Here is a 13,433-nt window from a genome sequence, read left to right as displayed (position 1 = left end):
GCATATCAGTGCTACCTATCAGTGCTGCAAATTAATGCCCCCTCATTTGTGCAACCTCATTAGTGCCCATCAGTGCAGTCTCATGAACGCCCATCAGTGAAGGCGAAAAATTATTTATTTACAATCTTAAAATCTCAGAAACAAAGAAAAACCTTTCAGTCTTTTTTTATTTTTTTTTTAGCAAAAAAAGAAAAAACCCAATGTTAATTAAATACCACCAAAAGAAAGATCTATCCATCTCAAAAAATGATAAAAATTTCATTTGGGTACAGCGTTGCATGACAGCTGAATATTGTACAGGGTAGGAAGGGGGTGAAAGTGCCCTGTATTGAAGCTGTTAAAGCCCAACTCAGGACACAGGAAAAAAGCTACCCTTGCAGGGGCCTCAACACTGCAAAAGTTAAATGACTGGGTTTTTTTGCCTCAAAGATGCAAAGGTGTAATATTTACCTTAAAGTGATTGTATAGACAGAAGGTTTTTTATCTTCATGCATTATGCATGAAGATAAAAAGCCTTCTGTGTGCAGCGGTCCCCCCTTCTCCCCCAGTCCTCCCTAATACCTGAGCCCCATCTAGATCCAGCGATGTTGTAGGAGTGTTTCGTCTGCCCGGGACTCCCTCCTCATTGGCTGAGACAGCAGTGTGGTGCCATTGGCTCCCGCTACTGTCAATCAAAGTCAGTCAGCCAATGAGGAGAGAGAGAGGATGGGACCGGGCAATGGCTCCATGTCTGAATGGACACAGGGAGCTGTGGCTCGGCCCTGGTGCCCCCATAGCAAGCTGCCTGGAGTGCCAAAACAGGGGTAAGATAAGCAAAGCCGTCTTTACATTACTCCCCCAGTTGCTACAAGGAGAACTGCAAGATTTTTTTTTTCCAACCCAGAGCTGAGCTTTAATTGATATGCCACTTCAAGGGCAAGATGCTTGATACAGTTTTGTTGTGACAAATTCATATACAACTTACCAAAATGCTCATAAATCTGTTGCACGCTCCGTCATTTGTTCCACTACCATGAGACAGATACCTAGGACACTCTTTTAAGTGGAACTTCACCCTAAAAGGGAAGTTCAGCTTTAACACCTCCTTCCCCCCTCCTCTCCCCCTTTTGGAGGTGTTTTTTTTTTGGGGGGGGGAGGTGCCTAGTTTTAGCAAGTATCTGCTCTCACTTCTGCTCTGAGTTCCTAGGATTCACGCCACAGGTCCCAGAAGGCTGGGTGACCATTCATAAAGCACAGCACAGGTCACACATGTGCAGGTAAGGGCTGCAAGGAGACACAGCCGGCTTCCCTTAGTACATATGCCATACCTGCCAATTGTCCCCTTTTTACCGAGACAGTTCTAGCAAATAGAAGCCTGTCCCGGGTAATTTACATTGTCCCGGCAATGTACTTATTTACACTTTGCACTTACTTAATGTACTTATTTACACTTTGCACTTACTTAATGTACTTATTTACACTTTGCACTTTATTTATATTTACATATTACATTTTTTGTATGGTCACAACTGAGCACATTTGACACTTTAGAGTTGCAGGGAATTGTGATGAGAATTTTAAACTACAGGCAGAAGTAGTGCAGCTGAATGGGAGAATTATTCCAACTTTGCTACTTTGGCCTCCGGTTTAAAATTCCCTTTTGAATTTCCTGTAATTCTCTCTTTATTGAGTAGACCCTATAATCTGATGATAAGTATGCGGGGATTAATTATGTGGAGTGGACGGAACTTCAGGGAAGTGGATGTAGTAAGTAATTAATAGCTGTGCTGTAAAGTGTCCCTGGAAATTTTTTTCAAATGTTGGCAACTATGATATGCCAGCACTAAGACCAGCAAAGAACCTGCCCAGATGGACAGTGCTAGATTCTTGGAAAGGTAAGTGTCTTTTTTTTTTTTTGTAGCTGCTGACTTTTACTTTTTTAAGTTAAGAGTGAAGAACCACTGTGTCTAAATACTGGTTTATGTATGATGAATCTTGCAATAAAAGTCCTATTAACCACTTGCCGACCAGTCACTGGGACTGTACTGCGGCAAAGTGGCTCGATTCCGTCCAGCGACGTAGACCTACATCGCTGGACTCCCCTTGTTTTCAGTCACAGTGGGAGTCGGGCCAGGGGAGGAGCAGCGGCGATCGCCGCTGTTCTTCCCCGATCGTCGGGGAATCGAGTTTGGAGATCCGCCCGCTTGTGTAAACAAAGCGGGCGGATCTCCTAACTGACAGGCAGGGTCAGATTGCAGGATTCAGCATAGCTGAACATGCGATCTGTCCCTGTGTCACACAGTCACCTCCCCCCACACACGTTAGTAAGCACCAGGCATACATTATCCCCTCCCTCTCCAATAAAATTAACCCCTTCCCTGTCAGTGTCATTTTTACAGTAACAGTGCATATTTATAGCACTGATTACTGTAGAAATGTCAGTGGTACCCCCAAAAGTGTCAAAAATGTCAGTCAGGGGTTTGATCTGTCCGCCGCAATGTCGCATTCCCACAAAAAAATCGCAGATCGCTGCCATTACTCGTTAAATATAAAACACCAAAAATGACATAAATCTTTCCCTTAGTTAGTAAACGCAATAACTTTTGCGCAAACCAATCAAAATACGCTTATTGTGATTTTTTTTACCAAACATAGGTAGCAGAAAACAAATTTGCCAAAACAGTAAAAAAATTTAGATTTTTACATTTTTTTGGGGGGGAATTTCATATAAAAAAATGTGAAAAATATTGTTATTTTTTCAAAATAAACATTTTTTTTTTTTGTTTATAGCGCAAAAAGTAAAAATCGCACAGGTGATCAAATACCACCAAAAGAAAGCTCTGTTTGTGGGAAAAAAAAGGACGTAAATTTCATTTGGGTACAGCATTGCACGACCGCGCAATTGTCAGTTAAAATTGCACAGTGCCGAATTGCAAAAAGTGGCCCAGACGTAAGACAGCAAAATCCTCCGGTGGTAAAGTGGTTAATAGAGAGTGAATGGTACTTACAATGATCATACGGAGCAGCAGAAAAAAACATGTCATTTGTAAAACTAAAGCTCAATGAAAAAAACGCCCAAAGTATTTATCATTGCCTAGGGCCCTGGTTATCTGTAATCCAGCTCTGGCCCTGACTACTAGAAAGGCATGCACGTTACAATTTGACAGAGAAGCTGCTACACATTAAGATCTATTATTACTAATAAATCACTGGACGCACCATGCAAATATGGGAAAACAACTACAATACTATTAAAATAAAAAAATATGTTAAAAACTATTTATTTGGGTGATAGTGTCCATTTAACAAGCGAGTAGTATGCATATATACTGTCAGCCAGACTCTCTAGCTGGTTTGTATATAAACATAACAAGACTACATACACACATGCTAGCTTACAGATCATCAGGAAAGCCAGGGCAGTTAGTAAAAACAAGATTTGAGTTGGGCGTGGATGGTTAGTTCATGGTCCCACCATATCTCACCCTTAGTGATGGACAGAGCTGGGATCCTGTTGAAGCGAATTAGCAGGCCTCTCTTCTACTACTTTCCCAGGTTCCATCCATCTCTTTCCGGGTTCCATCTGAGAATAGGGACCCCCAGCATCCCTTTAGTTGTACACATTTCCACCCACTAGGTGGTGCTGCACATCTGGCAATCATTCGTTCGCTTAAAGCGTATCTAAAAACAAAATGGTTTTCGTTGCGGCTTACCAATCCTTAAATGTGGTGGCTCCATTCATTTTATCTCTATTTAGGTTTATTCCCTTTAGCTTCACCTGGTGATTCTACTAGTAATAGCATACCTCCCAACTTTTTGAGATGGGAACGAGGGACACCTATCAGCAAAAGTATGTAGGCATTGGATGCCCCCTTAAAGGAGAATTATACAAAATTACTTGTTAAACCCACCAGTGTTTTTTATTGTTACCACTACTATTAATTTATATTGGCTTTTGATATTTACAAATGCAGCAATTTGGAAATTGGAGGAAAGGTTTAGCACTAGGAAACACTTTTTGAAAGATAAAAAGTGCATTTTACAGTGCTTTGCGAAAGTATTCGGCCCCCTTGAACTTTTCAACCTTTTGCCACATTTCAGGCTTCAAACATAAACATATAAAACTGTAATTTTTTGTGAAGAATCAACAACAAGTGGGACACAATCATGAAGTGGAACGAAATTTATTGGATATTTCAAACTTTTTTAACAAATAAAAAACTGAAAAATTGGGCGTGCAAAATTATTCAGCCCCCTTAAGTTAATACTTTGTAGCGCCACCTTTTGCTGCGATTACAGCTGTAAGTCGCTTGGGGTATGTCTCTATCAGTTTTGCACATCGAGAGACTGAGTTTTTTGCCCATTCCTCCTTGCAAAACAGCTCGAGCTCAGTGAGGTTGGATGGAGAGCGTTTGTGAACAGCAGTTTTCAGTTCTTTCCACAGATTCGCGATTGGATTCAGGTCTGGACTTTTACTTGGCCATTCTAACACCTGGATATGTTAATTTGTGAACCATTCCATTGTAGATTTTGCTTTATGTTTTGAATCATTGTCTTGTTGGAAGACAAATCTCCGTCCCAGTCTCAGGTCTTTTGCAGACTCCATCAGATTTTCTTCCAGAATGGTCCTGTATTTGGCTCCATCCATCTTCCCATCAATTTTAACCATCTTCCCTGTCCCTGCTGAAGAAAAGCAGGCCCAAACCATGATGCTGCCACCACCATGTTTGACAGTGGGGATGGTGTGTTCAGGGTGATGAGCTGTGTTGCTTTTATGCCAAACATAACGTTTTGCATTGTTGCCAAAAAGTTTGATTTTGGTTTCATCTGACCAGAGTACCTTCTTCCACATGTTTGGTGTGTCTCCCAGGTGGCTTGTGACAAACTTTAAACGACACTTTTTATGGATATCTTTAAGAAATGGCTTTGTTCTTGCCTGTAATGTTCTGGTACCTCTGGTACCCTTATTCCACTTTCCATTCCGTGTATGCGTCCCACCATTCTCTTCTGGTAGGTGCGCATACACCTTTAAGACCGATGCTGTCATCACTGAGCGCCGCAGAGCGGCTATTTCAACCGCCGGTGTTCTCACTCACATGTTCGTTCAACCTGCCTTGCATCTATGCTTACAAGCGTGTCTCGCTGTGGAACCTCGCTACAGATCCCTGTATCTCGCTACCAGGATCACTTCCTCAGACTCGAACCTCGCTACTGATCCCTGTATCTCGCTACTGGATCACTTCCTCATCACCGGACCCTTCTACTACTATACTATAGTGATAAGTACCCCGCAGGGGAAACCTCCATAACCTTACTTACACTACTACTATTGCACTATAAGGACTGTCACTCTCTAGCAATACTAAACCTACCATCTGCACTGCTAATTAGATTGCTAGCTCTTGAGTCTGTTAACATCTATCCTTGCACTGGGTTAGTCTCTCCTGTATGTCATCTGCTATCCTACCACCTACTACCATACATGATTGCTAACCTATCTGCATCCTACCTGTTACCATCTATACTCTCATGAACCTTTCTCTCAAGTGCTTGTCATCTACTGTCACTGTTCATACCTGTCCCTTCAGCACATCACCACTATACTGCTATATACATCTATCACTCCAGGAACACCTTATTGAGTGTGTATACTTGTGTGCTGAACCAGACAAACCACAGTGATGAGTCTTGGAAGTTGGAATTGGTATTTCAACACATCTCTACATGACTGCTGAGTGGAGATTTTCTGCAGCTGCAAATCCACCTTATTACAAAAAACGCAGGAGCGTTACATTGCCACTCCATAAAGGCCAGATTTGTGCAGTATACGACTGATTGTTTTCCTATGGACAGAGTCTCCCACCCAGTCTCCCGTGGTATATGAGAAGGGGACTTCCGGTTTCGGCCGTAACCAGAAGTGACGTCACCTGGTTCCTCCCGACGCGTTGCGTCACTAATCACGTGACTTTCTCAAGTGTGGAACCAGGTGACGTCACTTCTGGTTACGGCCGAAACCGGAAGTCCCCTTCTCATATACCGCTATTGCGGCTACTTGCTGTCTTCAGCTGAATTGTAAGTTACTACTTGTTTTTTGTTTAATAAATGCTACATACTTCACTATGAAAGCCCAAATTCTGTTTCTTTGAGCAACTGGGAGTGAAAACAGTGATCTTATAAAACTCGAGCACATACTTAAGGAGTGGATATTGAGGGAGCCCCTATTTGTAAATCCTATTTGAGAGGAGAAAAGGAGGAACCCACCATCTTGACCCTTGAGTGGCCACCATAATAAAAGAAAGCTTTTATTGGTGTGATGTGAGGTGAGCGGCCATTGCACCTATTGTTTGGATATCTTGCTCACCCTGCATGACACCATTTGGATCTCACAAGAATAGTCACTTACCATCCTTGAAAAATCACCTTCAGTCACACCATTTATATATGTTTTGCTGCACTTGGACATTATTTTAGTAAAAAATTCACTTTATTTCACAGAATTAGAAGCACCGTTTGCACAAGATTGTACTTTTTGATATTATTAATTTTATATATATTTTTTTTTCTGCATCATTTTTTTCTACATCATTATTTATATTTAGTTATGTTTATGGATTTTGCATCCTAGATTCAAGAATTATCTGTGTATCTACAGTCACCAATGTACTAGCACTGCATCTCTACACTTTTTTTTTCGTTCACTGTGTGTTATCACTTATCATCTCCCCCACTTCCATACACCCCCTTGTTTCAAGATAATCACTGTGTTTGATTTAAGTGGATTTATTTATTTTATTTTTACACATAGCTCAGCTATAGTGTCACATACTTTTGGAGAAATTAGCGCCGATTCAGCCCCTTTTTACCTTGTTCAAAAAATGAATACCTTGCATTCTCAAGAGTGCTGACGGTGCAACTCTTCTCCGGGAGATTTCTCCCATATTTTCTGAACATGTCCTGTGATTGCTCGATACTGGGAGGAAGTAATGGGAATGATAAATACAGTAGCACATACTTCAGTGAATCCCTCTCTGAGCCTTTGCCTGTTGGGCCTGGTAGAAAACTCGATCCCCCACAATAGCAGAAAGAACCATGGTTTCATCCTTTTCTATGCCTGTAAGGCCATCACTATGACTTGGAAAAAATCCACCCTTCCTTTCCTTTTGGGAACACTCAGTGAATACCAGCCTACCGTTAACCTCCCTGGCGGTATGATTATGTCAGGAATTACATACCAAAAGCAGTACAATTCTTTTCATGGAAATTTGGCGTTATGTATTATAGGCCTACAATTCTTAGTAATTACTGACTTAAACCTGACCAAAACAAGAGTCTAGTAGACATCCCAGATGTGATAAATTTGAAACACAAACACGTGAATTATAATCGAATCAATAATATTATTTTATTATTTAATATATAATATATATAATAAAATTATATTATTGATTAGATTATAATTCATGCATTATATATTATATATAGATATATGTGTGTGTGCATATATATATATATATATATATACATATATATATATATATATATATATATATATATGCATACATATATATATATATGCATATATATATATACCGGTGTGTGTATATATATAAATATATATATATATATATATATATATATATATATATATATATATATATATATGTATATATATATATATATATATATATATATATATATGCATATATATATATATATATATAAAATGTGTTTTGTGTTTTGTGCAACGTTTTTTTTTTTTTTTTTGAATTTCCCTCCCTAGTTCCGCTCCCATGCAGCATCGCTGCTGCAGGGAACGGAACTAGGAAGTGATCAGAGCGACGGAGACCGACGGAGGAGCGGCGGAACTCTCGGCTGGCGGTCACAGCAATGAGAGATCATCGCTGGATCGCCAGGATAAGGTAAGAGAACACCGCTGCGCTCTCTGCAATCCACCCCGAGCGTGACTCGGGGTTACCGCTCCTGATATGAAAAACCAACCCCGAGTCACGCTCGGGATTACCGCTAAGGAGGTTAAACAAGGATACTTACATTAAATGAGGTTGCTCGAAGAAATATGACCGGATATGATCTAAGTGGTTGGCAGAACCTGCTATAGTGTCCATTCCCCCTACTGATTAAGACGTTTTGTTGGTCTCTTTATAGGGTTCTTGGTTTACCCTGGTATGGGATGGCCATACAGATACATCCACCAGTTTCTGATGTGTAATGTTTTTACGTTTGATTTCTTCACTGTGCGAGGCAAACCCAAGTGTTTCAAGTAGTACCCTCACCTGTTCTTTGGCACTATTTACTTCCAGCCCATGCGAGGGCCATTTTCTTGTGCATTGTGTTCTGTTTGTTCTGTGCTTTCCTTCAGTAATAATACAGATCTTTTAAAAAAATAATATTAATAAGTTTGTATACTGGGCTGCTGTACCATGCCAGACACTTCAGATTGTATGTCTGAGGCTTCCTGTGAACTGAAGTTACCCTTCTGTCACTGGGGGAACCAGATCTATTTTTCTTTAGAAAAGAATGCAACCTTTTGGATTTTTTTTTTCTTTTGCATGTACATGGTTCTTTGTAAATCCCGGAGATTTTGTAAGTATTTGATCTGTTAGTATCCATTATTTCTTGCTCCAGTCTTGTGATATTTAGCATAAGATCAGTGATCAACCTCTCTTAAACATTCAGTATTTGATATTGGAGTGTAATAATCTTTAGAGTCAATCTCTAGATTGATCATAGATAAAAAAAATGTATAGGTAACAATCAATTTAATCAAATTCAGAGAACATTTAGATAAAATATTGTTCTATTATGAAACAATATTTTCATATATATGTCTTGCGTCACTTAGAACCAGAATTGGAGAACATTATAATGACACCAATAATTTGAACACGAAAAATATATCTAACAGGTACTAGTCAGTGACCTGTTTGAAACTAGGCCATACAGCAGGAGGTGAGGGTCAGGCGAGTGAGCAAAGCTTCATCTGTATTTACAGCTGCTCCCTATCACTCACATTACCGCCTGAACCCTGTTCCTCATTAGATTCTCATAGACTGCACATGCAAAGGATTTTGGTTGCACGCTCCTTATGAGAATCTAATGCCTGATGATCTAGGGTGGATCTAAGGCAGTGATGCTAGCGCTGGGGAGCGGCTGAAAATACAGATTATCATTTGTGAATAAACCAGGTGAATCAACATTGTCTGTGCTAGAAGAGGATCAACTGCGTGGGAATGCAAATGACGATGGCCTTAAAAGTATGTTTGAGACAATTTCAAATCTCCATATGTTCTGGATTAAAGTCAAGGTGGAATTTCCTCCTTGCCACAAAAGAATTGAAAAGCCTGCTTTCATTTCTAAAATCCCATCTTTGTGAAGCTGGGTTTTCTGCAGTGACAGCAACCAAAACGAGATTAACCACTTGCAGATCAGCCGCCGCCTAAATACAGCGGCAGGTTGGCAGGTTCCCGTAAATTGCCTTACCTTTATGGCAGTTCGTAGGAGTGACCCTGGGGGCACGTGCGCCCATTCTCCAGTGGGGAAGCTAAGGTGCTGGGCTGGCACTTGCGATTGCCGCCGGGCACCCGAAATCGCTCCCCGCGGAGAGAGCGTACCCCCTCCTGAATTATACCTGACCACATGCCCTCAATATAGGGGGATGCTTTAAGGAGAGGGGGCTCTTGTCCCCACGTTGATGGGCACAAGGGCCTCTTCCCCACAACCCTGGGCTGTGGCTGTGGGGGTGTGTGGGTGGGGGGCTTATCGGAATCTGGAACAAGGGGGCCCCCAGATCCAGCCCCCCCCCCATGTAAATGAGTATGGGGTACTTAGGCAATTCACCAAAAAAGTGTAAAAAGTGAATAAAGACAGTACACAAGTTTTTGACAATTCCTTTATTAAAAATAAAAAACAATCTCCCCAATAAGGCCAGTTTCCAGGCTTTCAGGTAAAGGTAGAGCATGTTCTCTTTGTTCTCCTCGGTTGTTACCCATGCACATATACCATACACTCTATAGTTTATAAAAGAATAATACAGCAAATAAATTGGTATTTTCCCCCAGCAGTATTAAGCCCCAAACCAAAAATATAATATATTGCAACTTATCAATCATTAGATGTGGTGGCTGCATAGGCCTGCAGGCTGCACATTTGTGCAAATTAAAGCATTTGTCACCCCAACAATTCATATTCCTGATATGTGCCTGCTGAACTATGTGCTTGTATGAGAAAGTCCCCTGTTCTCTTTGTATTGCTACCTTTGTGTGAAATCCCTGGTGATCCCACCAGTCCCCCTTGCTTTCCTATTAAAAACTAACCACACTAAGCAGGACAGCACACCGTAGTCAGTTCTCTAACTATGCTGGAAACTCAGTGTACTCTCCTTCAAAGATCAGACTTGCCCTGACACGCCCCTGCTGCACAGCTATTCACTGGGAATCTCAGTGTGCTGCTGTTTCTCCTACCCCCGCTCTTATGCAACTGAGAACAGAGGGAATGTGACCACTTATAAAAAAGGGAAAAAAGGTTACATAGTTACATAGTTACATAGTAGGTGAGGTTGAATAAAGACAATAGTCCATCCAGTTCAACCTGTGTAGGTGTGTGTGGCTGTAATCATCTCACATAGCCCTTAATGTCATGATCCTTGAGATGTAAGTCTAAGAGTCTTTTGAAAGCCACCATACTTCCCGCAGAAACCACCTCTTGTGGTAGACAATTCCACAATCTTGTAGCCCTAACAGTAAAGAAGAGCCCTAAGAGTAAAGGTATTAGTGTTTTTTTTAATCTATAAAAAATGTTTTACCTTTCATTTCCATTGTAAACTGAATGGGTTGTTTTACAACCTGATCGTTTACAATTAATTTAACTCATTAAATAAATAAACCAAACAACCATTTTGTGGCAAAAACAATTGGGGCCGCAGCACCTGGTTTTAAAAAATCTAATATAAGCACTGCATATTGAGATCAATAATCAATTTTCAAATATACAACACGGAGAACAACTTGCTCACTCATAGGACTCAAGTGAAATAATTATTTAATGAAAAAAAAGTCCCCCCTTTATTAAGGTTGACAAACCACACAAGGTGCAAGAGACAGGGCGATAGGGTGGGGAGCATAAGTCCAGTGTCCAGCCAACTGCAAGGATTTCTGCTGTGTTGTTGCCTTTTATACTGCTCCAAATGAGATGCAAGGCGTTCCAGAATGTCACATGCTGTCAATCATCTACTTGAAATGTACCTGTACAGGTATGTTCAAAATATTTAAGGGTAGTAACCTCAAAAAAGTGCATACATCTGAGTGAGGAAACTAAAATAGCAAATTTAAAGGGTAACTCCACTTGTAGGGAAAAAAATAGCAAATAAAGAAAAACAATATAGTGTATACAATTGCGACACAAGTCATATTGTAATTGAATGTTATTAAAAATGACCTTTCCTTTTCAATCTGCAGCTGTTGTAATTTTCTGAAAATGCAATGCAATATGGCTACCCGGAGCTATTCTGTACACAGAATGTGTACTGACCACACCCCAGAAACATCATTTCCTGCTTGTGTGATTGGCTCACCAATTTTCCCAGAAGTCTGCTTAACCACTTCTGGACCGGAAGGATTTGCCCCCTTCCTGACCAGGCCATATTTTGCGATTCGGCACTGCGTTATTTTAACGGACAATTGCTCGGTTATGCAATGCTGTACCCAAAAAAAATTGATGTCCTTTTTTCCCCACAAATAGAGCTTTCTTTCGGTGGTATTTGATCGCCTGTGCAATTTTTATTTTTTGCGCTATAAACAAAAAAACAGCGACAATTCTGAGAAAAAAAAACAATAATTTTCACATGCCCAAAAAAAAGAAATTAAAAAATCAAAATTTTTTAACATTTTAGGCCAATTTGTTTTCTGATACATATTTTTGGTAAAAAAAAAAAATCGCAATAAGCGTATTTTGATTGGTTTGCGCAAAAGTTATCACATCTACTAACTACGGGAAAGATTTATGTCATTTTTATTGTTTTGTTTTTTTTTTTTTTACTAGTAATGGCAGCAATCTGCGATTTTCTGCGGGACTGCAACATTGCGGCGGACAGAACGGACCCCTGACTGACATTTTTGACACTTTTGGGGGGACCAGTGACATTACTACAGTAATCAGTGCTAAAAATATGCATTGTTACTGTAATAATGACACTGGCAGGGAAGGGGTTAACACTGTGGGTGATCAAGGGGTTAAATGTGTACCTAGGGGTGTGTTTCTAACTGTGGGGGGCATGGCTTGTGAAATGACCATAGAGACATGTGATCCTATATAGAAGGATCACATGGGCTCTGTGCTCATTTAACGGCTTCCATACAGAGCAGTTAGACACCCTTCCTGCCCAGACCAATTTTCAGCCTTCAGCACTCTCACACTTTGAATGACAATTGCTCAGTCATGCTACACTGTAACCAAACAAAATTTTTATCATTTTTTTCACACAAATAGAGCTTTCTTTTGGTGGTATTTGATCACAACTGGGGGTTTTTTTTTTCGTGATATATGCAAAAAAAGAGCAAAAATTTTGAAAAAAAAACACTTTATTTTTAGTTTCAATTATAAAATTTTGCAAAAAATTAATTTTTCTTCATACATTTAGGCCAAAATGTATACTGCTACATGTCTCTGGTAAAATTAACCCAAATTAGTGTATATTATTTAGTCTGTGTGAAAGTTATTGAGTCTAGAAGCTATGGTACCAATTACTGAATATTGATCACACCAGATGTACTGACTGCCTATCTCCTTTCTTGAGGCCCTGAAATGTCAGGACAGTACAAATACGCCCAAATGACCCCTTTTTGTAAATTAGACAGTCCAAGGTATTTAGTAAGAGGCATGGTGGGTTTTTTGAAGTTGTAATTTTTTCCCTCAATTCTTGGGAAAATGAAGAAAAAAATATTTTTTTCTTTTTTTTCCCACAAAGTTGTCAATTTATAAGCTATTTCTAACACATAGCATGTACACAGCAAAAATTACACCCAAAAATACATTCTACTACTCCTTCCGAGTATGGCGATACCACATGTGTGAGACTTTTACACAGCCTGGCCACAAAAAGAGACTCCACGTCCAAGAAGCACCTTCAGGCGTTCTAGGAGCATAAATACACATAAAACTTTCTTACTACCTGTTGGTGATTTCTCTTTATATTCACCCTAGATACCTTAAATGTATACTCAAAAGTTAAGTCCCTGACTTATTGGCTCAATCTAGTCTGTTCTATGCAAAATAAAGCAGAGCTCTGGAGAATGTTTTATCCTGCTAAAGAAAACACGTCCAAACCGTGATCAGTCTAAAACATTCTAGTTTTTATTTGCAAAGCGGGGTAACTATTATACACAGTATTGAACAGGAAATACAGTTGGGAGGGGGGAATGAGTGCTCTCAGGAAGAGTCAT

At 40.0% G+C, this 13,433-nt stretch overlaps 1 protein-coding gene across 1 annotated transcript in view; it reads right to left on the bottom strand.

The window, feature by feature from the left end:
* Positions 1–3,543, bottom strand: part of ZDBF2 (zinc finger DBF-type containing 2) — a 70,035-nt gene extending 66,492 nt beyond the window's left edge. Inside the window, exon 1 of the mRNA XM_082262001.1 lies at positions 3,465–3,543. The gene's annotated coding sequence lies outside the window, so the exon portion shown is untranslated. The remainder of the gene's footprint in view (positions 1–3,464) is intronic.
* Between the last annotated feature and the right edge of the window lie 9,890 nt (positions 3,544–13,433).

The sequence above is a fragment of the Pelophylax lessonae genome (assembly GCF_965119305.1).
Source record: "Pelophylax lessonae genome assembly, chromosome: 6".
NCBI lineage: Eukaryota > Metazoa > Chordata > Amphibia > Anura > Ranidae > Pelophylax > Pelophylax lessonae.
This window is presented reverse-complemented; position numbering and strand designations above follow the sequence as displayed.